The sequence below is a fragment of the Schistocerca nitens genome, chromosome 5 (genome assembly GCF_023898315.1).
Source record: "Schistocerca nitens isolate TAMUIC-IGC-003100 chromosome 5, iqSchNite1.1, whole genome shotgun sequence".
NCBI lineage: Eukaryota > Metazoa > Arthropoda > Insecta > Orthoptera > Acrididae > Schistocerca > Schistocerca nitens.
The window spans coordinates 146023924-146050296 of record NC_064618.1 but is presented as its reverse complement, the minus strand read 5'-3'; the positions used below and the strand labels follow the sequence as shown (position 1 = coordinate 146050296).

Below are 26373 nucleotides of genomic sequence, written 5' to 3'. Positions count from 1 at the left end.
GGTATAAATACCCATCCTGACACTAGCTCACCAGACCAGTTGATTTGTTCATCATATCGGTATCTGTCCTGAACCATAGGCAAGAATGAAGTTACAAGTGTTGTTCTTTTTTCTAGTAATGGCATGCATGTGCTTTGCCTTTCCAGCAGATGATGAGGTAAGTTCATTCTATTTCAAGATGTTCATTCTCATGTTCATTAATTTAACTCTTCTAAAAGAAAACATGAGAGAACTTGGCCAAACATATTAAAAGATTCTGGTAGCAATGAAAACTGAAATGTTCAGACAGTGAAGAGTACTGTACACAATAAAGAAAAAATATTATGTTTGTTGTGTATGATGTTAGAAAGTTACTGCATTTAACATTTTTCATCTCGGATAAAGAAGTAGATGACCACATATATTTTAAATAAAATTATGATCTTCCATATTGATGTTATAAAATTTTCTAGAAGCACAGGTAGTTATTTTTATTCGATGCAGGAAGAGCAACATCCTATAAAATAACTGCACTGTTTCTGTTTAAAATGTTATACAACTGTTTAGTGTATTATCATACTTACATTAAGAATGCTATCAGACAGTTTCTTAATAAATCAAAGGCCAGTTCATAATGAATAAAATGAACTAATTGTTGTTGAATATTTTTGATTTTGTATTAACAAATAACTGTGACAGAAAATTTAGGCACTCACTGTATAAAAGAAGCAATGAGCAACATTCAGACAAACTTTAGCTTTCAAACTTTTATTATTAAATCTATGACATACATAAAAAGTTACTTACTCTCATGAGACTGCACCTTTGTGGCACACAACAAAATGCAGAGAGAAATTCAACAAATCCATAAAATATATAGACAAAATGGGGAACTGAAACTACAGGAGAGTGTAGAATTATTATTATTCTGATGTCAAAAACATACATAGATGCATGATTAACATGTTACATACTCTTTGGCCACTTGATGGAGGTCTTCTGCAGTACAAGAGGCTGGAGAGTCAACACTGAAACATGTGCTGAACAATCTGGACTTCTCCAAAATCACACTCAGTATTGTTTTCTTTGCTGTTGCCCAATCTTGCCAGATTAAACCTTCATCTACCCACTACTGTGTCTCAGAAGGGTGTGGTTTAAGCTACATTATCTTGATAGATATTGAAGGGAATTCATGAGGGTGTTCTCCACTGATTCAATGTCTAAGCTCTGAGTGGAAAGAGCGAGGTCATCAGCATATGTTGGGGTCATAAGTTGGTCATTTGTATACATATTGAACAGGTTTGAAACCAGCCACCTTCCTTGGGAAAAACTGTTTTTCTGTAGTCTCCATTGACTGCACTGCCCTTGAAAATCAATCTGTGGTTTTTCAGAATTACTGTGATGAACCTAGTTAGGCTAAAATCCTTGATCATATTGTGTACCTTCAGTAGTAGTAGCTGGTAGCTGACAGTGTCATAGGCTGCTGATAAGTCAACAAACACCACCCCTTGCCACTTTACAAGCTTCAAACCAATCTTCTAGGAACTAATTGAGATTCAACAGTTGTCCAGTGCAGCTTCTACCAGGACAAAATTCAGCTTGTTGAGGTCTTAGCAGGGTGTCAACTACAGCTAGGAGGTGATTTAAAATTATTTTTTCTGGCAGTTTGTATAAATGACAGAGTAATGAAACTGGTTTAAAATTATTTTCCTTTCTTTACCAGATTTCAGCAAAACAATCCCTTGGCTCTTCTGCCATATCTTTGGGATCTGACATCTGCTTGCACAATTATTAAAGAGTTGCAAAATCCAAAAGTGGAAACATAACTGTAAAACAAAACCATTTTAATAGCTCAGAGGAAATAATAATGTACCAAGGAAAATTTTGAATCTAATATTACATTTCAAGCCAAGAGGAGTAAGCTAAACTTTTTTTTCAAGCATTTAAACCTTATTAAATGTATTTGATTGCCCATAATTGATTCAATGGGATATTTTGCAAGTTTGCTTACCTGTATTACTGAATGACATTTCTCATATGGCTAGGTTGAAATTTCAGAAGTTTAACAAGATTTTCCTACAAAACACTGTGGCTATTCCTTTGTTGAAGTGGTGAATCATAAATACAGATAAATTGCTTTTATTTTTTGTAAATAATTTAACAAAAGAAGAAAAGCTGAGGAAGTATTATAAGGACTCATCCCTCAAATAGTACAGATCCTCCCCTTCCTACACCCCTCCCCCGCCCCCCGCCACCCTCCTTCGCCCCACCCACCCACTTGTTCAGTTAGAGTGAATTTATATTATCATTATGCATATCATTATTTGTTTACCCTGCCTTTTATACAGTATGTCATGATCATTAACAATTCAACAAATATGTCAGATTAATTGTACATGTATTAGCTTACTGTTACTTCAATGTCATTTGAAGCATTACCAGAGACTAGCCCACATCATTTAGTACGTACATGCAAAACTATAACATCATCCAGCTCAGCAGAGCTCAGTCCCTGACACACAATCAGACCCCACTGCATCAGCAATACAGACAATATCAAACACAAATTAAAATACCTATGTAATGTCTTCTGATCCAATGTACACAACAGTAAAACAAAAAGAAAAGCAACAAAATGTGACAGGAAGTTTGACTCAAAAAATGAAATAAAAGAAGAACTGCTGATGGTGCACTTACCTCACATCATTATTGTGTGTACTGTGGCAACTACATTGGGAAAATTGTTAGCACCTGCACACTGCATGAGCACTACGTTTAACTAGGCCAGCACAACAGATTGGCATTAGTGTACCACCATCATGACTGTGGACTACCTGTTGAGTTTCAGGAAGCATGGTACTAACAAAACAGCTGTGTATGCACACAGGTTGGCAACTAAAATCCTGAAGCAGCTTATTAACATAACTAGAGAGGATAGCTACAGGCTCCCAGTGTCCTGTTTATTGATAACCTCTGTGTGTTTTATCAGAGGGAAGGGACCTCACAGGACACTGCTGTAGGTGACCAGACAGACATACAAACAGCACATGCAAAATAGCATAATTTTTGCACAACTGACAGCAGCAACACATGTCCCGTACAAGCTTGTCATCCATTTTTAGTGGGCTATCAGTTACCAGATAGCTGCGTAACCCATATATAGAATACCACAGCTAGTGGTATTTTAGACCTAATAAAAACTAATCAGTTTAATGATAGTGGTCTCGTGGTGCTGTCGGAAATGTAATGTATCAACCCAAGGTCTCTGAGGAAGGTCTCAGCAATATATCTGAAATGTCAGCCATTTTAGTATCTAAGCATTTTAAGTTACTTTATAAGATGGCATGACAGCACACCCAGAAATATTTTAATCAGATTTCTTCATTGTGTCACCTTTAATGATAAATCCATATTTCATCTCAATGGAAAAATCAACAGTCTTAGTGTGTACATCCGAGAGCCTTGGTAACATTTGGACAAATTCTTCTTCAGGCCTATAGAATAAGCATACACATATACCTCCATGGCTACATTGTCCCAGCTGAATAAACTGTGCCAGCATTGCAATTTGACTGCAGCCCAGATCTTAGATCTGTTATTGTTGTGTTCTTCTGTCCAGAGACTGACTTGATGCAGCTCTCCACACTAGTCTATCTTGTGCAAACCTCTTCATTCTAGAAAACTGCTGCAATGTCTCTCTCTACAAATATTATCCCCCCTCCCCAGTCACTTTCTTCTAACACAAACCCCATGATTCCCCCTACTCTAGGATATGTCCTAGCAACCTTAACCTTCTTTTTCACAAGTTCTGTCAGAAATGTCATTTTTTCCTAATTGACTCTGAAATCCACATTTGTTTGATCTACTCATGTGATCTTCAGTATCCTTCTATAGCTTCACATTTCAAAAGTTTCTATTCTCTTCTTGAGTGAACTGTTCATCAGCCATGTTCCATATCTACACAAAGCTACATGGCAAGAAAGTACTTACAGAAAAGACTTCATACTTTTAAATTTATATTCAATATAAACAAAATTCCTTTTCCAGAATCTCTGTGTGTTTTATCGCAGTGAAGGGACCTCACAGCATCAGTTATATTCTTGCCTTTGATTTCTCCTCTAGCCATTCCTGCTATGAAATTTTGCAATTTCTGCAATCTAATTTTTTGTACGTCAATTTTTTCAATTTCTCCTCTCATCAATTAAATGCAATATTTCATATGTTAAAGAGTTACATGTGGCCTAATCTTTTTCTTATTTGATCCTCTCTTACATCCACTATCTCATTTTCAAAGCTATCCATTCATCCTGCACTGTATACCTTTCACCTATTTCAGTCAATCATTGACTAATGTCCCTTTTGAAACACTCAATCCTCTCTGTTTATTTTACTTGTATAGTTTCCATCTCCTTAATTTCCTATGTTTGCAAATTTCCTCTGCTTTAATCTCCAGTTCAAAACTAATAAATTATGGTCAGTGTCCAGATCTGGCCCAAGAAATGTTTTGCAATTTAAAATCTGGTTTCAAAAGTTATTTCTTACCATTATATAATCTATCTGAAACCTTTCAATTCTCTTCCCCGCATGCAAGCCTTGTTAACATTCTGAAACCAAATGTTATCAGTGATTAAATTATGCTCTGTACAAAATTGTTCCATGTGGGTTCCCACTTCATACTTTTCTGCAAGTCTGTGTTCCACTATGTTTCCTTCTCCTCCTTTTCTTGCTGAGGTATTCCAGTTCACCAGAACAATTACTTTTTTGTAACCTTAACTATCTTAATAATTTCTTTAATCAAAGACTCTTCCAGTCTCTTGATCATTTGTGTAGCTAGTAGGTATACAAATTTGTACTAGAATGAGATTTTCACTCTGCAGCGGAGTGTGCACTGATATGAAACTTCCTGGCAGATTAAAACTGTGTGCCCGACCGAGACTCGAACTCGGGACCTTTGCCTTTCGTGGGCAAGTGCTCTACCAACTGAGCTACCGAAGCACGACTCACGCCCGGTACCCACAGCTTTACTTCTGCCAGTACCTCGTCTCCTACATTCGAAACTTTACAGAAGCTCTCCTGCGAACCTTGCCCGCGAAAGGCAAAGGTCCCGAGTTCGAGTCCCGGTCGGGCACACAGTTTTAATCTGCCAGGAAGTTTCAAATTTGTACTAGCTTGGTGGTTGTTGCTTTGTGTCTGTTTTCACTGTGATAATGCTTTCACTATGCTGTTCATAGAACTCGCCTTCATTTTTTCCTGTTCTTTTATTCATTATTAGATCTACTTTTGCTCTACCCTTAATTGTTAATTGTTTTTGTATTTGTAACCATGTACTCACATAACAAGAAGTCCTGTTCTTCCTGCCTTGATACTTGACTAATTTAAGATATTTTTAACTTCATCTATTCTCTTTCTTACATTGGAACTACCTGTTGATGTTTTTTCCATGTTTGCAAATTAAAATTGTTTTTTTAAACTCCAACTTACACAAAAGACAAATTTCCATTTTCAAAAGTAGTGTAATTTTAGGTGAGCAATCAAAACAAATTACACAAAACATATATACTATAGTTTTTGATCTGAAATGGAAAAACAATTATAAACTTCATACGATATTTTACAGAAATAAACTGATGCACACAGAATCTGACACATTGGTGTCAAAACAAGTCTGGGTAAACAAAAAGGAAATCCATTGTGTTTTGCAATAATTCAGAAAAAAATAGCCTAACCTCTGCTCTTTTCACATTCTCTAACCTACACACCCAATTAAGGGGTTACCATTCTGTGGTCTGATTCTCAGAACATTAGTTTTGTTTTTCGCGATGGCAACATCCTTCTGAGTAGTCCCTGCTTGGAGATCCAAATGAGAAGCTTTATTATCTTTGGAATTTTTCACCAAAGAGTATGACATCACAATTAAACTGTATAGTAGACCTGTATGTCTTTGGAAAAAAGACACACCAAAATAAGTTTTGCATCACCCCAGTTCCCAGAATTCCTGAAGATAGACGTTGACTGTGGATATTGTATCACAGACACAGTTCCTTTGAATGTTCAGAGATGTTGCTAAACCCACCCAAAGATGTAAATAACCATGCATGAGCAGCGCCTATTAGAGGAAGGGGATCCGACAGCCGATCAGATCCAGTCATTCCACCAGGAAGGAGGTACATGGCACATGTTGTCTGTGGTTCAACCATGCCTAGATGGTCAATACCACAGTTCAATCATGTCCGCATTGTTAGTTTGTGCCAGGAAGGGCTCTCAACAAAGGAAGTGTCCAGGCACCTCGGAGTGAACCAAAGTGATTTTGTTCGAACATGAAGGAGATACAGAGAGGAGGGAATTGTCGATGACCTGCCTTGCTCAGGTTGCCCAAGGGCTACTACTTAAGTGGATAACCACTACCTACAGATTATGGCTTGGAGGAACCCTGACAGCAATGCCACCGTGTTGAATAATGCTTTTCATGCAGCCACAGGACATCATGTCACAACTCAAACTGTTTGCAACAGGCTGCATGGTGCACAACTTCACTCCCAACGTTCATGGCAAGTCCATCTTTGCAATCACAACACCATGCAGTGCAGTACAGATGGGCCCAACAACATGCCAAATGGACTGCTCAGGATTGGCATCACATTCTCTTCACCAATGAATGTTGCATATGCCTTCAACCAGACAATCGTTGGAGACGTGTTTGGAGGCAACATGGTCTGGCTGAATGCCTTAGACACACTGTCCAGTGAGGTGGAGGTTCCATGCTGCTTTTGGGTGACATTATGTGGGGCCGACGTACGCCACTGGTGGTCATGGAAGGCACCATAATGGCTGTACGATATGTGAATGCCATTCTCCAACCTATAGTGTAACTGTATCGACAGCATATTGGCAAGACATTTGTCTTCATGGACAACAATTTGCACCCCCACTGTGCACATCTTGTGAATGACTTCCTTCAGGATAATGACATCGCTCAACTAGAGTGGCCAGCACAAACCCTGTCAAACTTGCCAGGGATAGATTGAAAAGAGCTGTTTGCGGAGGAGTTGACCCAGCAACCACTCCGAGGGATCTATGCTGAACTGCCATTGAGGAGTGGGACAATCTGGACCAACAGTGCCTTGATGAACTTGTGGATAGTATGCCACAATGAATACAGGCATGCATCAATGCAAGAGGACATGCTACTGGGTATTAGAGGTACAGGTGTGTACATCAATCAGAAACACCACCTCTGAAGGTCTTGCTGTATGGTGGCACAACATACAGTGTGTGGTTTCCATGAGCAATAGAAAGGGTGAAGCGATGCTTTTGTTGATCTCTATTCCAATTTTCTGTACAGGTTCCGGAAATCTCAGAACCGAGGTGATGAAAAACTTTTTTTGATGTGTGTATAACTACATTAGTTTCCTCTTCGCTTTCAGCTATTTGCAATACCAACATATTAAGGCCATAAGGGCTAATATTATAAGGCCACACAGGCATCCAGTCTGCTGCCCCAGCAACTGCTGAAAAAGTTGTTGCCCTTTTTCAGGAACTACATGCTAGTGTGACCTCTCCACATACATGCTTCTGATGTGGTTGCACATTTGGTACAATTACTCTGTCATTAGAGAGGAAAAGCCATTCCACATTGGCACGGTCCATGGTATGTGGAGGTCTAATTCCATTTATTGAAATAGGCTTCCAAAGAAGCCAGAAAACTTATGTCATTTTCATTGATTTTACTTCAGCATACTGGACAATGAAATGTATGACTGCTTACGCTGAAATGTACTATATGCTGTGCTAGAGCCACTGAATTACTGGATAGTATGTTAAAATTTATTCATAAGTGTCACAGTAGGAAAATGTCAGTAAGTGCTTAATTTCTAAAAAATTTTAAAGCACAATTTTTTGTAATTACAACAATTAAACCACAATATATAATATAAACAACAGCTGCTACCATCTGTCTCTGTAGCAGTGTCACTTCTCTCCCTAATTCCACTTGATACATATCACCACAACTCTGTAGTCTTTGTGACTATGACATCATGTTTCCAACTGCCGCCAGCAGCAAGATTCAAACAGTTGCACTGTAACTGCTTGGTGAACTTGAACTTACCTGGAGTATTCTGGGTGTGCAAACACTAAAACACACACACACACACTCACACACACACACACACACACACACATTGAGTATCTTGCCCCATGCCCCTCCCTAACAGTTCACATTAGTCACTCATTGCCACGTTCACTGGTGCCAGTGCAGCAGCAGCAAATTATAGTTGCACTATGATTTAGTACATGTGTACTATTTTAAACTTCTAATCTCTGGTGTCAACTCATTCCAATGACAAAATAGGAATTATCACTGGCACACTGAAATCAACATTAGTTTCCTGCCTTCACGTCTTATCTGACATAGTACCAGCTGATCTCAGATTGCAGATGGGTCAAGAATAGAGTAATGCACATGACAAATCACTTTCTAGTAACCTTCCAATCAACAAAATTCTTTTTAGCTTTCCACATATCAAGCTTTAATCTAGAAGGCATATATGGGTTCTCAACAAGTGTCCACTGACCTACTCCTTGGACCATAGAAGCACTGGAGAACAAAATGACACTGTTTGTTGGAGAAGGGCTGGAGAATAAGACTGACCCAACTGTACCTATACAAAGGTATTCAGTTGACAAGAAACATCTTGAACTACCTCAAGCACATCAGGAGCAGGCATCATAGATTGCAAAGTATCCATTTTTAATTGATTCATTGTATGCAGCCCACAATGTGATTGTGTCACAATGTGGCAAACAGCAGAACACATTATGAGTAATTACCAAATAAGAAGATTCCAGGTGGCAGGAATGACTCCATAAAAGCCTTTACAAAGGCAACGGTATGTTTAAGTTCCATGGAAACGGAGCTCTGATGTAGCAGAGATATCAATAATGTTTCTGAATGTTCACTTGTCTGCAATCTGCATTACTAAATGGCCAACCCAGTTCATGGTTCTTGATGCATGGTCCCTATCTAATGGCTTACAGGGGAACAAATATTTGGTTGTCCATATTGCATATAATACTGATCGAATTTGAAAAACTAAAATGCTGTAATAGTCAACTCATTGAGGTGCATAATCTTCTATTAAAGACTTAACACAGTTAGACACATACTACAGATAGAATCTGTGTATATATCTTGAGGCAGTGTATCTCACAGCAAACAAATTACTCAGACTATAATTGAGAATAAGAACATTTAGCAACTTTCAACAAACTTTACATGCTATTTCAAACTTTTACATAATTTTCTCTCACTGTCATCCCCACATAATAACAAAAAGAAATGCTGGAACTGGCAGTCGTACATGCATGGGATGTGCTTCCTTGATTGTATGTATGCATGCTGTGTGTGTCTCTCTCTTCTTTACTCATAAGGACTCTAGCCAAAAGCTATATGTGAGTATCTTTTAATTGTGCCTGTCTGCACTTGACGTGTCTTCTTTGCGGTAATTGCAATCTTTTTTTTTTCTACATTGTTAAAAAGGATAAAGGTTATTTTCTTACTACATTTTCATTGTTCATGTAGTAAAACTTCAACTCCAAGAATTACATTTTAATTTCTTACTTCTTTGCTCCTAACTCTATTCACAACACGTCTTGTACACAGTGTCCATGTATACCATCTAATGAACCTGCAAAATTATGTCATGCAGTTCAGGAAACATGATGTCATAAACATCAAGATGCATGAAAAACTAACTTGTACTTGCACAGGAGCACAAATTACCCAGTATATACTCATCTAGCATTTGATAATGAGAGCACTTTGTGATATTGAACAAACTTTAACATAATGAAATTTTCACTCTGCAGTGGAATGTTTGCTGATATGAAACTTCATGGTAGATAAAAACTGTTTGCTGGGCCAAGACTCAAACTCATGATCTTACTCTTCCATGAGCAAGTGCTTTATGACTGAGCTACCCAAACATAACTCAGAACCTGTCCTCAAGCTTTACTCCCACCATTACCTCATCTTCTACCTTCTGAATGATCTGAATGATGTGGGCAGCATTATGTAGACATGTGTTGTCATCCAAAACACGAACACTGGTTGACAACAGACTTTAGTGTTTGTTTTGAATTGCAGGCTCCATCTTGTTGCAAAGCATATCACCCAAACATTTACGCCTAGGAAATATTCCAGAATTAGCCCTTGTGCAACCCAAAAAACTGTGAGAATCATTTTTCCTACAAAGGGTGGACTCTTGACTCCTGAAAATTGATGCCTTTATGGACAATGTTATATGCGGAACCATTATTTATACACAATTGGTTTGCCACTTTATCAACAATCACATATCAGTTAATCAAAATCAGGTCACAGGTTTGCTCAGTGGTGGCATCAGTAGTGAATGAGTCTGAATGTTCTGCTATCTCCTTACCCTTCACATTTGCTTAGCCAATCTTTTAATTCTTCAGTCCATTAGTAAACACTACACCATAATACAACATTGTCCCTGTATTGTGTTGAAAATCTTCTATGGCTGTCAGCTGCTGCTACATCCTGAGCTTACAAAAAATGGATTACACAATGCTATTCTTCATCTGTACAAATTGGAAGTGGTGGAACAACAGCACGGAGAAAACTAATATGACAGTTCTAAAGCCAAATAGAATGATGCTATCTAGTGTCTGATGAGTGTACTGAGCCATACTGCCAACTGAAAAATGATTAGAATGAAAGTGCAGACATTTATTGCCTCACTTACCTGCACGTTTATAAATGGTTCTTTTTGGAAATACATATGACTCAGTGAGTGGTTTGGGCCACTAAAGATTGCAACACCAAGTCACCACAAGATTTTAGCAGTTTGACTGAAATACAATTGTAGCTTTGAAGAGCCTCTGGTTTCCAGTGACCTAATAATTTTTGTGATTTCTTGAATAACTGATTTGGCAAAACTGAAGTCCAGTTGTGGAGCATGCTTCGCTTGTCTAAGGAAGTCTAATAGATCTGCTTTTGATAATACCTTTTTCCCCTGTATTTTTAGTTACTGTTAGGAAGGATTCATTGAATTAAGTAATCAATGACTTGAATTTAAAATTGTCCATCCCAGTGCTACTGTCATATGGGAGTTGAATTTTGTCAGTGTAGACTGATCTCTTGACTGTAGTGCTGCCCTTTTTCTGCCATAATGTGGTAGTACTACTCAACTGTTGTTGTATTACTGGTTATTCCTTGTGTTTTGCTGTTGCTACTAAGCTAAATATTGCTGTATTTAGAAACTACTCTGTTGTCCAGAACATAAAATTCCATTTCAAAAAATTCTTTTGTACAAGAAACAAATCGACTTTTTCCACTGATGCTGGGCATTGCATGTCATATGTAATGGGTAGTATTTGTCTGGGTTGACACCAGCTATCTATTGCAAAAATGAAATTCCAAATATAGCCAAAATGCCAGAGAAATGCACTTAACAGCTCTTAGGAGAGAAATCCAATATATCTCATCTGACATTAATTCCAAACTGTCATTATTTTTGTTATTTACTTGCCTTGTTCCTGATCCGTATCTTGAACTAAACTAAAACTGAGAAATCTTGGAATGCTAGGACAATTTTGCTGTGTTAGTTACTGTGCCATCTGTCATCTCCACAGATCACATGTGCTGTCGACTTGACATAAATATCTCCTTCATTTACTAAACACCCTTATCATTTTCAGCTGGTCCCATTATATTTATTTTTTTAACATATGGCAGTACAAAAGGAACTGCAACTAATATTCAAGAATCGCACACTTTTACAAAACAAAGAAAATTAAACAATTAAATCTACAAATTAATATTCGTCACTTTGAAGAAATCTTCTAGATTTCCAGCATAAGTTCATCTGCTGTAGCTTATTACAATGTGTTTGATTGTCTGATGTTCATTACTGCGGGCATATTGAGAAGGTGAAGCCTTTGCCAATTGACAGAGATTTTTTGCACAGGTGTCATACCTGTATGAACCCTATTAATTGTTTTCCAAGCACATCATGGTAATTCCATGCTGGCTGGTCTTGTGATGTCTTATGAGAATTTGATATTCCTCATGGGCAATATTATTCCATGTATATAATGCTGCTCTAGTTGAAATCCACTACTTGCACTGATTCTGCCACTATGATAGGCAAGTGGATTTGAATTGACTTATTTTAAGTGCAGGCACATCAGAGTGGATTGGGAACTGTGGGATTTTAATTAATTTTTCATTCTCCTTGAGAAGGGCTTTAAGATCTGGTAATGCTGTGTGGCTTAGAGTTGGTAACCAGTGAAGAGGAGTAGATCTAATGCACTTGTTATTGTCCTCATTGCCACATTTAGCCAAACATTGATTTTTGTCAGATGTGAACTATTAAGACACAGCATTCAGCAGCAGAGTAGATGAATCCTAAGGAAGAACATCTTAGTATTGTAGCACTTGCACCCCATCAAGTACCATTAAACTGTTATTTGATTTTACTGCATGATCTCAGATTTGCTGTGGTGTTTTCTATGTGTTTCTTGTACAACAAAGTTCTGTCAAGAGCTATTCCTAGATACTTTGGGAAATCTTGGTGGTGGAAGACTTGACTGTTAATGGTGGCATGTAACTTTGCATTGGCCATTCTATTGTTAAGATGAAAGTGGCTAACTTCAGCCTTTGTTGGATTTGGTGTTAATCTCCACTTTTGAAATATCCATGCATTTTACTTAGATCTTCAGATACTATTCCTTCACCAGCTTCAGTACTTCTGTGTTGAGTGGTCAAAGCAAGATAATCTGCATAAACAAACTTTCTCTATTGTGTTTCAGAGGAATAAGATGTACATGTGTATGAATGTAGACATGGAAAGAGCTCTGGAACCATAATTGATCAAATAGTTCTTGATTTGGAAAAAAGTAGATTATGTTATAGAAGTTATTGACACTGGATTCACAGATCACAAAGCAATAAAACGTTTAAAACTTAGTAGAAATAATATATTCAGTACAAAATGAGAAATACATTGACAGGAAATGTATTAATGAGGACAACATTAGAATTTTTAATTCTTTATTGAAAAATTTAAACTGGGTTTGAATAAACATGACAATGTATAAACCAAGTTCGAGGTAATTTTAACTTGTTACAAATATAACTGTAAAACTGAATTCCATCTTAAGAAAATGAAACTAAAAGCAGAACTAAGACAAAGATAACCTTGAGGATAATAAAATTTAGAGAGTGACAGAAAGTTAGGTAATTTAGCAAAGCTAAATCTAGCTCTGAAACAGAATGTTCACTGTTACAGGAAATTGTACAAGAAAGTAATTACTACAGCAAAAAAAGTTAAAGAATGATTCATATATTAGTGGAAACAAGGGTAACAAAAAATGAAATCAGTTTAGAAAGTAGTCAGTATAAATCTAACTAAAATCAAAATAAAAACAAAAGCACAGTTATTAATAGTTAGGGCAAAAAAAATTATTAAGGTTCCTTTACAGATTACCAATATATTCAACTGTTATTATACATGTTGTAGTGTTTAATAAAAAAATGATAAATGTGAGAAGAGAGACCGTGAAAAAGGGAAAGAATGAAAAGCAAATCGGACTTTGTATTACAGAAAAGCTATCGGACTTCGTTATTCGGAAAAGCTATAGTTGGGGTGATCCTTGTGGCGTTTTTGAGCAAAAGTTAAACCAATTTCCACTACACAAATTTTTGAAAAAGAACAGAGAACAACAAAATGTAACTGACAGCGGGAAATGGCGTAGATGAGAGATCATCCTTTACCAGGTTATCTTCTTTCGGGCGGCGTCCCGGTCTTCAAAAATCTCCTTCATTTCAGCGTGAAAAATCTGCTCCGAAATCTTGCAGTAAGTTTCATTGTCCAGGAATTTCTAATGTACACAAAACCGTCTTGCTATTAAATGCAATTTATTTTAGTTGCTTCTCTCCATCCTCCGAATTTCTCACAACTTCCACAATGTCTACACATTAATAAGTTTTTTCGTCTTAATCAGCTCACGTCTGCCTTAAGCTACCGCTATCAAGAGACAATTGAAACGGAATAAAAAACAAAAAAGAGTTAACAATTTTAGTATTTTCTCTCTGCCGTCGAGCGCTCATACCGCTGCGACGGGATATTTTTATCTGAGGGAACGAATGTAGCGCGGCGAAATTCTAAGTCCCGCTACATCGCCCCCTCGACTGTCACGCTAAAACATTTAGCGTGGCAGGCTAGCAAACAATAGAATAGATACACCTAAATGTCTATTATACATATGTTCCCAGGAAACGCCACGTGCATACTTAGAGGATTATATTTGTCAATACTTGGTTTCTAAATCTATATACTACATTCAATTGTTACAGTTTTGATCCTTTTTACACAATTAATATATATTTACATACAGTTTGTTTGAACAAGCTGTTCGCCATTGTGCAGTTCATGTTGTGCGCTTCCAGCGTTGGTTTCCCAATGCATCTCTGGCAGCACGTAGTCTTTGCGCATGCGCAATAGCATTACTGAATTTCGCGTGCGGCAGTTTCAAAATCGCTGTGTTATGACAATCTTGCACAGTATTCACTTTCACATAGTGTTCATTACAAGTTGTTATTCCAGCATAATTGGCGTGTTAAGTCCGGTGACACCATAAGATTGAGCGTGTGCGTGATCTGAAGCAACGTCCATGTCTTCTGTTACGACACAACACTCCAGGTCCTTGTGCGTTTTCATGACTCTTGTTCCCGGGGCATATATGGTCGATGTAGTTTTTTAGCCTCCACATCGCCTACGACAGGTGCTGAGTTTATTGTCTCTAAAGCATCTGAAGGCCGGCCAGGAACAACGGCGTCGATGTTCGCAAAGGTAGGTGTTTCACCACGTTGTTTACACTTGCCAACAAACGTTCATTTACAGTGTGAAAATCCTCATTATCGTCGAAGTAAATTGCAGTTTATATTGATTTACAAACAGTTATTTGGTTTATGCACCATAAGTTTCACAAACAACACAAAATTCATCGTTTATAACGTTCACAGTTTGCAACACTTTTTTGCAATATTTACATTTTAACAGTTCACTTTGTCCAAGCATGTTTACATCGTTAATTATGAAAACTTACATTTCGTGCTCACATTTCAAAATATGTTGACAATATGCAAAGTTTTAACACATATACAAATACATATAAATTTACAAGAATATACACGTGAAATATTTACACTAAAAAATTATACTAAGTCCCATTGGCTTTCTTTTATTGGGGTTTATGGTCATTTTGATTTTCTTTATTAAGGTTTTCACTTGCCAAGGGATATAAGACTTAATGTTTAAAGCACGGGCTTTCCTTCATTTATTATTTCTTTCTTTCTTTTGATTCCATATCTTGGCTGGCTAGTGGTTAACCAGGCTTGTAATGCCATTAATATTCATGTCTTTTTATTCATACCTGAAAGTTTACTGTCATACATTATATTCTTACATTCCATAAACAAACAATACCCAGCTGCAGGAGGTGGTAGGATAACGGAGAAAGAAATAAAGATAGACTGGAAGAAACTATTCACTACCTATAAACTACCAAATCCTACAGCTACTACATAAAAGAGAACATAATACATTATAACATTTGGATCACCTTCATAGGGTGTATGAAAGGAGGTGCTTACAATTTACCAAATCATGGGTAAATGTAAGTGTCCGTTGGTCAAGTCTGTGTAGTGTAACATCATGACAGATTCTGTGTTTGTGTTCTGACTGTTCATAAGACTAAGTGTATTATACATTAACAAATCCTTGCATGAGTAAATCACATAGCTGCTCAGTACTTCCTCGATATCTCCACTTCTTGTGGATACCGTCTATACAAATGGAAAATATATCTCACAGAGATTGTTTCTCTCATAATGTGTATTACATAATAACATATCAAATTTCCTTTAAGAGTTCAACCATGAACTTTCTTCTACTTTAGTGAAGGTTAAACATCATGTATGTGGTGTATATATATCATTTCTTTGTATAAAACACAAATAAAGAACATAGTATTATAATTGACAGTAAAATGTCTCTTTCTCAGTGTCCGTTGCTCAATGTCGGCTGCACGGATGGTCACTGCTCCTTTGCACTTACCTTGCATAGCCTGAAAAGTCAAATGTCTTCATTGTAGATGTAATTTTGTCATCTGTTCGTTAAAGTGGAGGTGTTGTACGAATCGCAAAACGGCCTTAATAACTCTATCTTTTGCTTCCTCAGGGTTTTCTGTCTTGTGTAAAAAAAATTTTTTTCTATACAAATGTATTCACATGAGGGCTGTGTAAAAACTATATTTCAACTTTTAAGTTCCTTAAAATATCATTCTCCTGTCTGAACACAAACTATAAATGTTTTCTTCCACACAGTAGCTTAACAAAACTTAACAAAAGGTTACCAAGTTACACTTCTGCAATAAATTAAAGCTAATGTGTTTCCAAGCTACGTTCTTATCACACTTATCTCCACAGCTGTAATCATCATTATGTTCACTCTGCTTTTCTTGCATTCATTCATTTTCAAGGGCACTGTAAATAGATTCACATTTAACGTCTTGTACTCACGTGTTCTAACTCATCACCAATGTTTTCTTTCCAACTGAAATTCTTACGTAATCTTAAAGATGTTGACTGTTTACTCACTTCTCTATGTAGCACAATATTACCAAAACATTCTCACTCATTCCTTACTCACAATTTCATCATAATATATATATTCTTATACATTAAACATATTCCTCATCAAACATTAATATATCACATATGTGGGCCATCTGGCACTTCCATTCTCATAAAACTCCAATATCATCTTCCTCAAATAATCTCTTGTCTCCATCGACTACTTCACAGTAACTTACCTTCTTATATTAACCTAAATATTAACTCATTCATACTGATCATTCATTCTTACGTCCTCATTCATTCTGTTACATACCAACGTCATTACTGATCTCAATAGCTATTATCTCCCGTCATTAGAGTGCCTTGAAATAACTAACTAATTGTTGATTCACCTTATAATTTACAATTAACAACAAATGTAACCTGTGTAGATCTCATTCCCATATGAATATCTTTTCTCATTCAGTAAGTGTACTCACTTGAGTTTACATTCTCTTCATAATTATGTGTACAAGTGTAACTGCAGTATATAATTTCCATAAATTAACGTTTGTGTTCTTAGGCTGTTTAACTTAATGTTCGTGTATTCAATACAAATATTTACGATCTCGTTTTCACAGCAACTTGCTCATGTTCAACTTAGTTATCATTATATTATGTTGATTTAGTGCACAAAGTGTTTCAAATGTCTGTGGGGATGCAGCCCCCTCGGCTTGTGAGATAACGGATATTCGAGGGAGTAACAACCTGGGTGAGGTATGCTTGCTATTCTGAAAGGTCCTGAATATAATAGCTGCCATTTTCTGTTCAGTTGTTTTAACTTTGTAGACTTGGGATGTGAACGCAAAAGAACAAGGTCATCAACCTGATAGGTTTGTTAATTCCTGTTCTGCTGTCATTCTGTCGTCGTACCTGAGGAAACAAATCGTCTCAGCCGTTGCGCTCTTACAACACCTCACGACCGAATCACGAGCGCTTAGCTCGGTCGTCGACTGTTTTCCATCGTCTGCTGTGTTTGGCCGGGTTCATTGACCAGCTCCACTATGTTTACATTCCAGCCGGTTGGCGCCCACGCGTCAGCTGATGGCGCGGCGCAATTGTTATTGCTACTTTGTGGCGGGGAGTTCATAACTGTACTGGGGAACGGCGGCGGATTCCGTGGAGGGTTATGATTTGTCATGCGTGAATTTTGTGTGTTCCACATATTCTGTCGGTGATTGTTGGGATTGTTATTGTTTTGGTGGTAATTATGTCTGTTATATGTCATGTTCCTGTCAAAGTAGCCCGGGTTGAACCTGTTATTCTCACGTCTCCTATTGCTGTTGTTGTTGTACTGTCTGTGATTTTCATTTTGCATGTAGTTACCATTTTGATATGGGTGATAATTATTGTTATTGTTATTATTCCACGAATATCTGCGGTTGTTCCTACTGTCATACACGTTTCCATTTGAGTATGTTTCGCGCGCAGGCATCGTATTGTGTCGCGGCGCAGACGGATGGTTCCACCAACCACCGTCACTACGATTCCTTTGGGGTGGGTACTGATTTTGTTTACTAATATGCGTAAAATTTGAATGGCGTGAATCGCCTCTGTAAACTACGTCCATTTGATCTAAGAAGTTTAAGAAAGTCTTAACGTCATTCTCCGGTACTCCTATTAATTTGTCTCGGTATGGAAAGGGTAAGTGGCTCTTTAAAGTGTCAATTATAGCTGGCAAGTCGGCTGGTTTGGACCAGTACAGTGTCTTGTCTAGGTACCTCTCAAAGTATTGTCTTAACGTCTCTTTTTTAGGGTCATAGGTCTTGGGGTTGCACACTTCTCTCCTTAGACTCTGTTGCTCATTCTCGGACCAGAATTCGTCCAAGAAGGCTTGTTCGAACTGATCAAACGTAAGGCACCGCCGTTTCATAGCGGCACCCCACTTAGCTGCTCGTCCTCTCATGAGATTGGTGACGTATCTGATTTTATCGACTTCTGACCAACTACGTGGAAAAACACCGTCAAATGATCTAATAAACACAATAGGGTGGACTTTGTGCTTGTCCTCACTGGAAAATGTCTGGAAATACCCATGTCTTACAAACGTGTCATCGGCCATGCCGGTTGGCATAACTGTATTGACGTAGTTTGTGTCACTTGCTACTCTAGGTGTCGTACCGTAATATTGCTCGTTTGGTGGAAAAGAAAGCGGCACATTGTAGTTTTGATTGGAAATAGGTGATTCCACAATAGGTGTTCTGTCTGTGTCATTAGCCATGGTTTTAGCTGTTTTGTTGTTCCCTGACGATGCATTTGCACCAATCGCCAAACACGGCACAACATTGTCTCGTAATTTTGTCACTTCGTCTTCTATGTGTTTTGTCTCATCTTTAACATGTGTCTTTGTTTTTGAAAGTATGTCTTCTGTAATTGTTTCAAGTTTTTTGTCCAGATAGTCGTCACACAATTTACATTCATGTACGATTCTTTCGGCCATGTTGGTGTCGTTGTTTAGTGACGCGAGGTCCGCTCGATCTTCTAATTTTTCTATCTTTTCTTTGAGGTGGGTTTGTTCAAGAACTACCATTGTGAGCTGATGAGTAATATTTCCCACTTCTTCAGTCAGGTTTTCTTGGGTGGAGCTAGCTGAAGTTTGAGCCTGAGCTAACTCTTCCACACGAGTGTTCACTTCCTGCTGCACATTAACTATTTGAGTTAACTGAGTCTCACATCGGGCAATATTGTTTTTTGTTTCATGTGTGAATGTAACCAAAGTTTCTTCCTGTTTAGTGACTCGATCGGACAACGTCTCAAATCGCTGGCTGAGCTTTTGAGTGGTGTTATTTAATTCAGTCATCTGTTTTGTCGTTCGTTCAAAATTTTCGGTCATAGTACGGTTTAATACCTCAAATTTTTCGTCGCTTTTATCTAGCCTTTGTTTAAAGTCCTGACCAAGTGCGTCCAGTTTTGCGTCAATTTTCTGACTAACGTCTCGTTTCATGTCTGCAAATAACTCGAATAGTCGGTCCAGTTTGTCAGTTTCCTGTGTCCGATTTGTGTCACATTGCTGAATTTGTCTCATATTCGGTTCTGACATTGATGTTAACAATGGCGCTGACGGTCTAGTCTCGCGTCCATTACAAAATTTCGTCATTTAAAGTCGCCATCTGTGTATTATCACAAATGTTGCGAGTTTGAGGCAAAATCATTGCATTAATCTGTGAACTCGTCCATGGAGGGAAACGCGGACTTTCTTGTTCGTTGAAAGATGAATCTACTTCACTTAACTCATCTGCCGAAACTCTCTCTACCTTACCACGTTCCATTGTAATAGAATGTATAATTGTAAGTCAAAAAGGGAATAATATAAGTCTGATTAATAAAGATTTGACTCAAATTTAGGATGAAATATTTTCTCGTCAATGTAAATGATTGCTCTATTGCAAACAATGGTTGAGAAAGATGCAGCAGGGCGGACAAAATTTGTCGTAACAAATGACTGTTTGGCGGTCAAATTCACGATCTTCATATGCAGCTACAACAATACTATAATTACCACAAACTACAATAGAGATAGATAATTTTGGAAAAATCAAGAAGAAAACTACAGGATGTGTGGAAAGGGAAAAATGGATTCTGCAGTTGGCTATTGAATGCTTGAATGAAACATAATTGTGTGACTCACCATTAAATTTTCTGTCCTGCAGCGGCTGGTCAATCACTTCTGCGTAAATCGTATTCGTCAAAATATGGATTTTCTTAATACATCTCCATCGGATAATCACCAAAAGGTCTCACAATAACAGTTTTGCATCAATATATGCCATGAAAAGAAAACAGATTGAATTAGTTACAAAAATTCTTTACAATATTGTGGTATCATTTGCTTAGGTACAATAAAGTTGGTGTTTTAGTTACCCTTTAAAGTTCAGGATTTTTGGTTATTCTCTGTTGGGAAAAAATACAAATTAAAGTTTCAAATTTGCTCAAAAACGACACATCCGAAAATTGCGTCCTGTCACGGTCGCCAGTTGTAGTGTTTAATAAAAAAATGATAAATGTGAGAAGAGAGACCGTGAAAAAGGGAAAGAATGAAAAGCAAATCGGACTTTGTATTACAGAAAAGCTATCGGACTTCGTTATTCGGAAAAGCTATAGTTGGGGTGATCCTTGTGGCGTTTTTGAGCAAAAGTTAAACCAATTTCCACTACACAAATTTTTGAAAAAGAACAGAGAACAACAAAAGTAACTGACAGGGGGAAATGGCGTAGATGAGAGATCATCCTTTACCAGGTTATCTTCTTTCGGGCGGCGTCCCGGTCTTCAAAAATCTCCTTCATTTCAACGTGAAAAATCTGCTCTGAAATCTTGCAGTAAGTTTCATTGTCCAGGAATTTCTAATGTACACAAAACCGTCTTGCTATTAAATGCAATTTATTTTAGTTGCTTCTCTCCATCCTCCGAATTTCTCACAACTTCCACAATGTCTACACATTAATAAGTTTTTTCGTCTTAATCAGCTCACGTCTGCCTTAAGCTACCGCTATCAAGAGACAATTGAAACGGAATAAAAAACAAAAAAGAGTTAACAATTTTAGTATTTTCTCTCTGCCGTCGAGCGCTCATACCGTTGCGACGGGATATTTTTATCTGAGGGAACGAATGTAGCGCGGCGAAATTCAAAGTCGCGCTACAATGTGTAGTACAAAAACTTATAGAAATGCAAAGTCATAATACAATTAATCATAACATCTCTACATATCTTAAAACTATGTTTTCAGATGCTTTAATCATACAAGATGTAGAAAACACAGTCAGCAAACTAAAGAATAAATTGTTTGGTGGCACTGATGGCTTGCCAGATAGAGTCAGTAAACACAGCAAATGTATTGCTTTTCTGCTTGTAGATGTAATTAATACTTCTTTCAGCACTGATACTTTCCCTAGAAAACTTAAGGTTTCAGTTATAGAACCATTATATAAAAACAGTGATCCTTAGGATGTAAAAAAATACAATGTTATCTTATTTCACAAAAATTAGCTAGAGTAATGAACAAAAGACTCTGCTTTCCTGAACGCAGGTAAAATATTTGTCAGTCAACAAACTGGCTTTAGAAAAAATAGATCAATTGTAAAATCCATACACAATTTCCTAAAATGAAATGATAATTAACTCAAGACCCTAAGCTGTCGACAGGTGTTGATATACATCAATGGGGAAATTGAAAATGTGTGCCCCAACCAGGACTCAAACCCGGGATCTCCTGCTTACATGGCAGACGCTCTATACATCTAAGCCACGGAGAGCACAGAGGATAGTGCAACTGCAGGGATTTATCCCTTGTGCACTCACCGTGAGACCCACATTCCCAACACAATGTCCACACATTACATTCGTAGCGCCCCTGCCCACTACACTCATTACTCGCAGCAGGCAATCTTACCGAGTCCTGTAAGAATTCAGGCAATACGTGTGCATCCAGTACAGTACACAAGAAGAAGGTCAATGGCCAGTTAGCCTTAACTATATGAAGATGGTATCTGTTCTTTTGGACTACATTACTCATATGATTTCCTAAAAGTTGTTCTAAATTCCATAGTTCATAATAATATCAACTGTGGATGTTTTTAGATTGATCCAAGGCATTTGATGTTATTTATCATAAAATATTCCTCAACTATTGCTCTGTAGTTCATGGTACTGCTCACACACGGTTTACATCATACTTATTTGGCGGATACCAGAAAGTAGAAATAGTTCACAATGGTAACTCATTTTTCTGGTTATAAGAAAGTTACTTAGTACCCTAAGGGTTGGTGCTGGGACTCACATTGTTCTCGATATTCATGAATGACTTGTCAAGCTATTTCATAAAAACTGATACTGTAGTTTTTGCTGACAGGACAAGTCATTTACTGAAGCTCAGAATGAGACTGACTTGCACAAAAAATAGAAAAAACAACAGAAGAAGCAGATAAATAGTTTAGGGGTAACTGTTTATTTTTAAATGAGAAAAAAATGAATGAATATCAGCCACATATAAAATAATACAAAACACAATATAATTGTGAAGAATTACAAATTACAAACACAAAATTTTTAGGAATTTGTTTACATGAGAATGTAAAGTGAGATAAACATTAAGAAGTACTCCATAAAAAGCTAATTAAAGGCTCCTATGTATTTAGAATGCTTAAAAACTACTGCAGTGAACAAACAGTAATGTGAAATGACCCACTATCCTATTAAGAATGAACAATAAATTAACTGCAAACTATACATATGCTACACCGTGCAACTTTTTTATTACTGTTTCATGACTTCTTGTTAATTATCTATTTGATTATTTATTTGTCTTTCACTGAACTATGTGGTTCATTTATCTTGTAACTGATCTGTCAGGAAACTTATTGTTGTTATTGACATTTGCATACATTTGTATTATATCCATCTTGGATAGTATATTGTAGTTAATGAGATGTGTCCAAGTTTATATTATTATTATCATTAATATTATTGTGTTAACACTGACGACACCAATTGCATGTAAATATGCTCAAAGATGGAATAAAACATTTGTATTTGTATTACGCATTTAGGCACAGTCTGTTGTGAGATGGTATCTTATTTTGGGGTAATTCAAGCTCAGCAAAATGCTCATTCACTATCCAAAAATGTGCAATAAGAATAACAAAAGGGGACTGCATCTACAAATTCCTGTACAAAAATTTTTAAGGAATTTAAAATTATGACTCTTCTATCCACTTATATCTATGAAATGGTCTGATTTTTCTTCTTTAAACAGTGTGTTCTATACTATCGAAAAAGACAAACTAATTATTTTCGTAGAGAAGCAAATAAGAAAGCCCAGTGTCACAAGAGTACAATATATTATCCCACAATTCTTAATATTGTTCTTCCCTTTAGAATTTAACAAGTAGTATAGTTTTAAAAATCAGCTTAAAAATGTTGATAAGTTAAAGTTTCTATAGTGTTAGCGAACACACAAATTTTCAGAATTTCATTACACCTATCCCATAATTCAAGTTACATGTGGCCATGCAGCACTTTGTATGCTGACCAACTGAAGCAATGAGTCACTAGAGAAGTTGGTTATTTGTAACTAACAATGTTATTACCAAGTGTTGCTTAAAGCAGTGTCAATAACAAACATTAGTTGGACCATACACATATGTACCCACTTTATTTACTGCTATTTTGGACAGACACATTATTTTGCAAACATTAGTTAGTTTGAGAATGCGCATAACTGAAATCAATCATCAACTAAATAAACATCCATTTTAGTTGCAACTCTGGCTGTCTCCTCTTGCATCATAATCTAAAATGAGTTGCTGTACCACATTACCCAGCATGCTGGGGTTACACATGTTGCTGTTCTGTCTAAGACTCCTTCAGTTTGTGTAATATTTTTACTTCTCAGTATTCTTCCACCTGGGTCATAACACAAGTGTCACAGGATCTTATACATGATTATAGGGTGTATGACAGCATTATGCATGGCGCACTAACTTAATAGGGCTTAAAAATATTGGTGAGGCACATGAGTTTACATCTTAGCAGAGCTATGAACATAGTAGATCTGAGTACCTTTTAATCTCATAGTCTGGGATCGACATGACCAGTTCATGAGCTGACAGATTCCGGCAGAGCCAGTAAGTCTTCAACAACATTGCACTTGACAGTTACTTAGTCTGCATCAACACTGATATAGTTGATTTAGTGGGTAGCAGACTAGTATACACCATGCTGTTTGCAGAGCAGGTTAGTGACCAGCCATTTGTATTTGCTCAGTAGCCATATAAATCAAGCACTTTTCTACATACAGATACATACTCAGAAAATCATTGAGAAGTGAATGTCAGAAGTTACTTACATGGCACTATATGTTACAGTTTCTTCTTGTTCCAATCATGTCTAAGGTCTGGAAAAAAGTATTGCTGAAATGCCTTTGTGCATGCAGTAATTAATGTAACCTCATCTTCACTGTCCCTAAGGGACTAACATGAAGAAGGATGAAAAATATCTCCATAATTTTTACTTAATACTTGCTCTTGCATATTTTTAAGTGGGCTTTTGTGGGATAATTGGTGTCTGTTTTCAAGCATCTACCACTCCAGCTTTTTTAACATTTCCATCACACTTTCCATGAGTCAAGCAAACCTGTGACCATTCGTGTCATCCTTCTTCATACATGTTCAGAATCCCTATCAGTCCTAGAGTCCATTATGTGTAATGCAGCATTCTATCCAAGTAACTGAGTCTCCATAAATTTGTTTGCCATAATGGAAATGTGAAAAAAGTAGATGCATAGAATAATCATTCTACATAATAATGTCTCACGTGTCCATTAGATGTACATCAAAGATGAATCATTACTGTAATCATGGTAAAATAAATTAGCATACAAATTCATCTAGGAACTGTGTTAACTTTATTACTTGCCTTCTGTTATTCGTTGTTTAAAACCAAGAAATCTGTTACAGCTTCAGAGTCGCTACTTGGTGTTTCCCTCACAGCCAGTGAACGCATCTCAGGTAAATGACTTCCTTTTTTAATTTTGGAAATGATTTATTGTGTGAATGGAATCATCAGTTGGTAATGTGTATATATATTGTTTCTTTCTGTTTGTAGTATGTGCAAACCTATGTGCCATTGTTTGAAGCATTGTTTGGTGGTCGTCCTTACATTATTGGAGGATAAGTATGGATCCAGATATCCGAGTCATATGCAGAGTATCTACATTTAATGTCATGATATGAGAACTCACTGATTTTGTATAAAATTTGAATATAAATAAACATCTGAGAGATTACTGGTGCTGAATAAATGTATTAATGGTCCATCAGTTTGTGATTGTGTTAAATTTTCTTTTATTGATTTTGAAATACTGTGTTCACCCTTGTTCCCTTTTTATATTTACTACCTCATGATTATTTTTGCTTCCTATAAGATTCCCCGGTGACTTTTTTGCATCCCCATTTTGAGAATTTATATTGCTACAGGATTAACACCTACAGACCAGTGGGCATTTACTAGTGAGCATTCCAGGCAACATCAGTGTTACAATGAGCCCCCTTACTCATTCATCTGCTTTCTACCATTTCTTAGAATATAACTCCTGCTTCAGTATTCACTATAAAAATCCACACAGTAGCCACAAGGCCACACCAAAGCATTTAGTACCACATAGGTCCTTGTTTCACCTACGCGCAATTGCTAGACAGCAGACGTCAGATTCATCATGAAAGTGTGAAAGAGTGTGGTAACTAACAAGTACAGCAGTACCCACAAAATCCTAACAAATTTTCTACAGGCCACCATTCTATACTGTAGGTGTCAGAACTATCCTTCACAAAAATGTACATAAAAATATGCCTTACAACAACACATTATTCTCAGTCACAGAATTGACAAGATCCAGCATGGATAAAATAACATAATTTCTGTTAGAGAAATAGGAGCTGGCCTAACATTCAGTAGAAACAAGTTTCAGACTCTAACCAATTCATCACAAGATAAGGTTTCCAACACCATTCCATATGTATACAGTGCAGGCAACTTGGGAAACTTGGTCCTGCTTTGGTATATACACTCCTGGAAATGGAAAAAAGAACACATTGACACCGGTGTGTCAGACCCACCATACTTGCTCCGGACACTGCGAGAGGGCTGTACAAGCAATGATCACACGCACGGCACAGCGGACACACCAGAAACCGCGGTG

General features: G+C 37.1%; 1 long non-coding RNA gene across 1 annotated transcript; it reads left to right on the top strand.

Annotated features, from left to right (window-relative positions):
- On the top strand, positions 1-25489 carry LOC126259260 (uncharacterized). Its single transcript, XR_007546492.1, has 3 exons — positions 1-157; positions 25133-25183; positions 25281-25489. It is a non-coding gene; the product is annotated as an uncharacterized LOC126259260 (long non-coding RNA).
- The last annotated feature ends 884 nt before the right edge of the window (positions 25490-26373 follow it).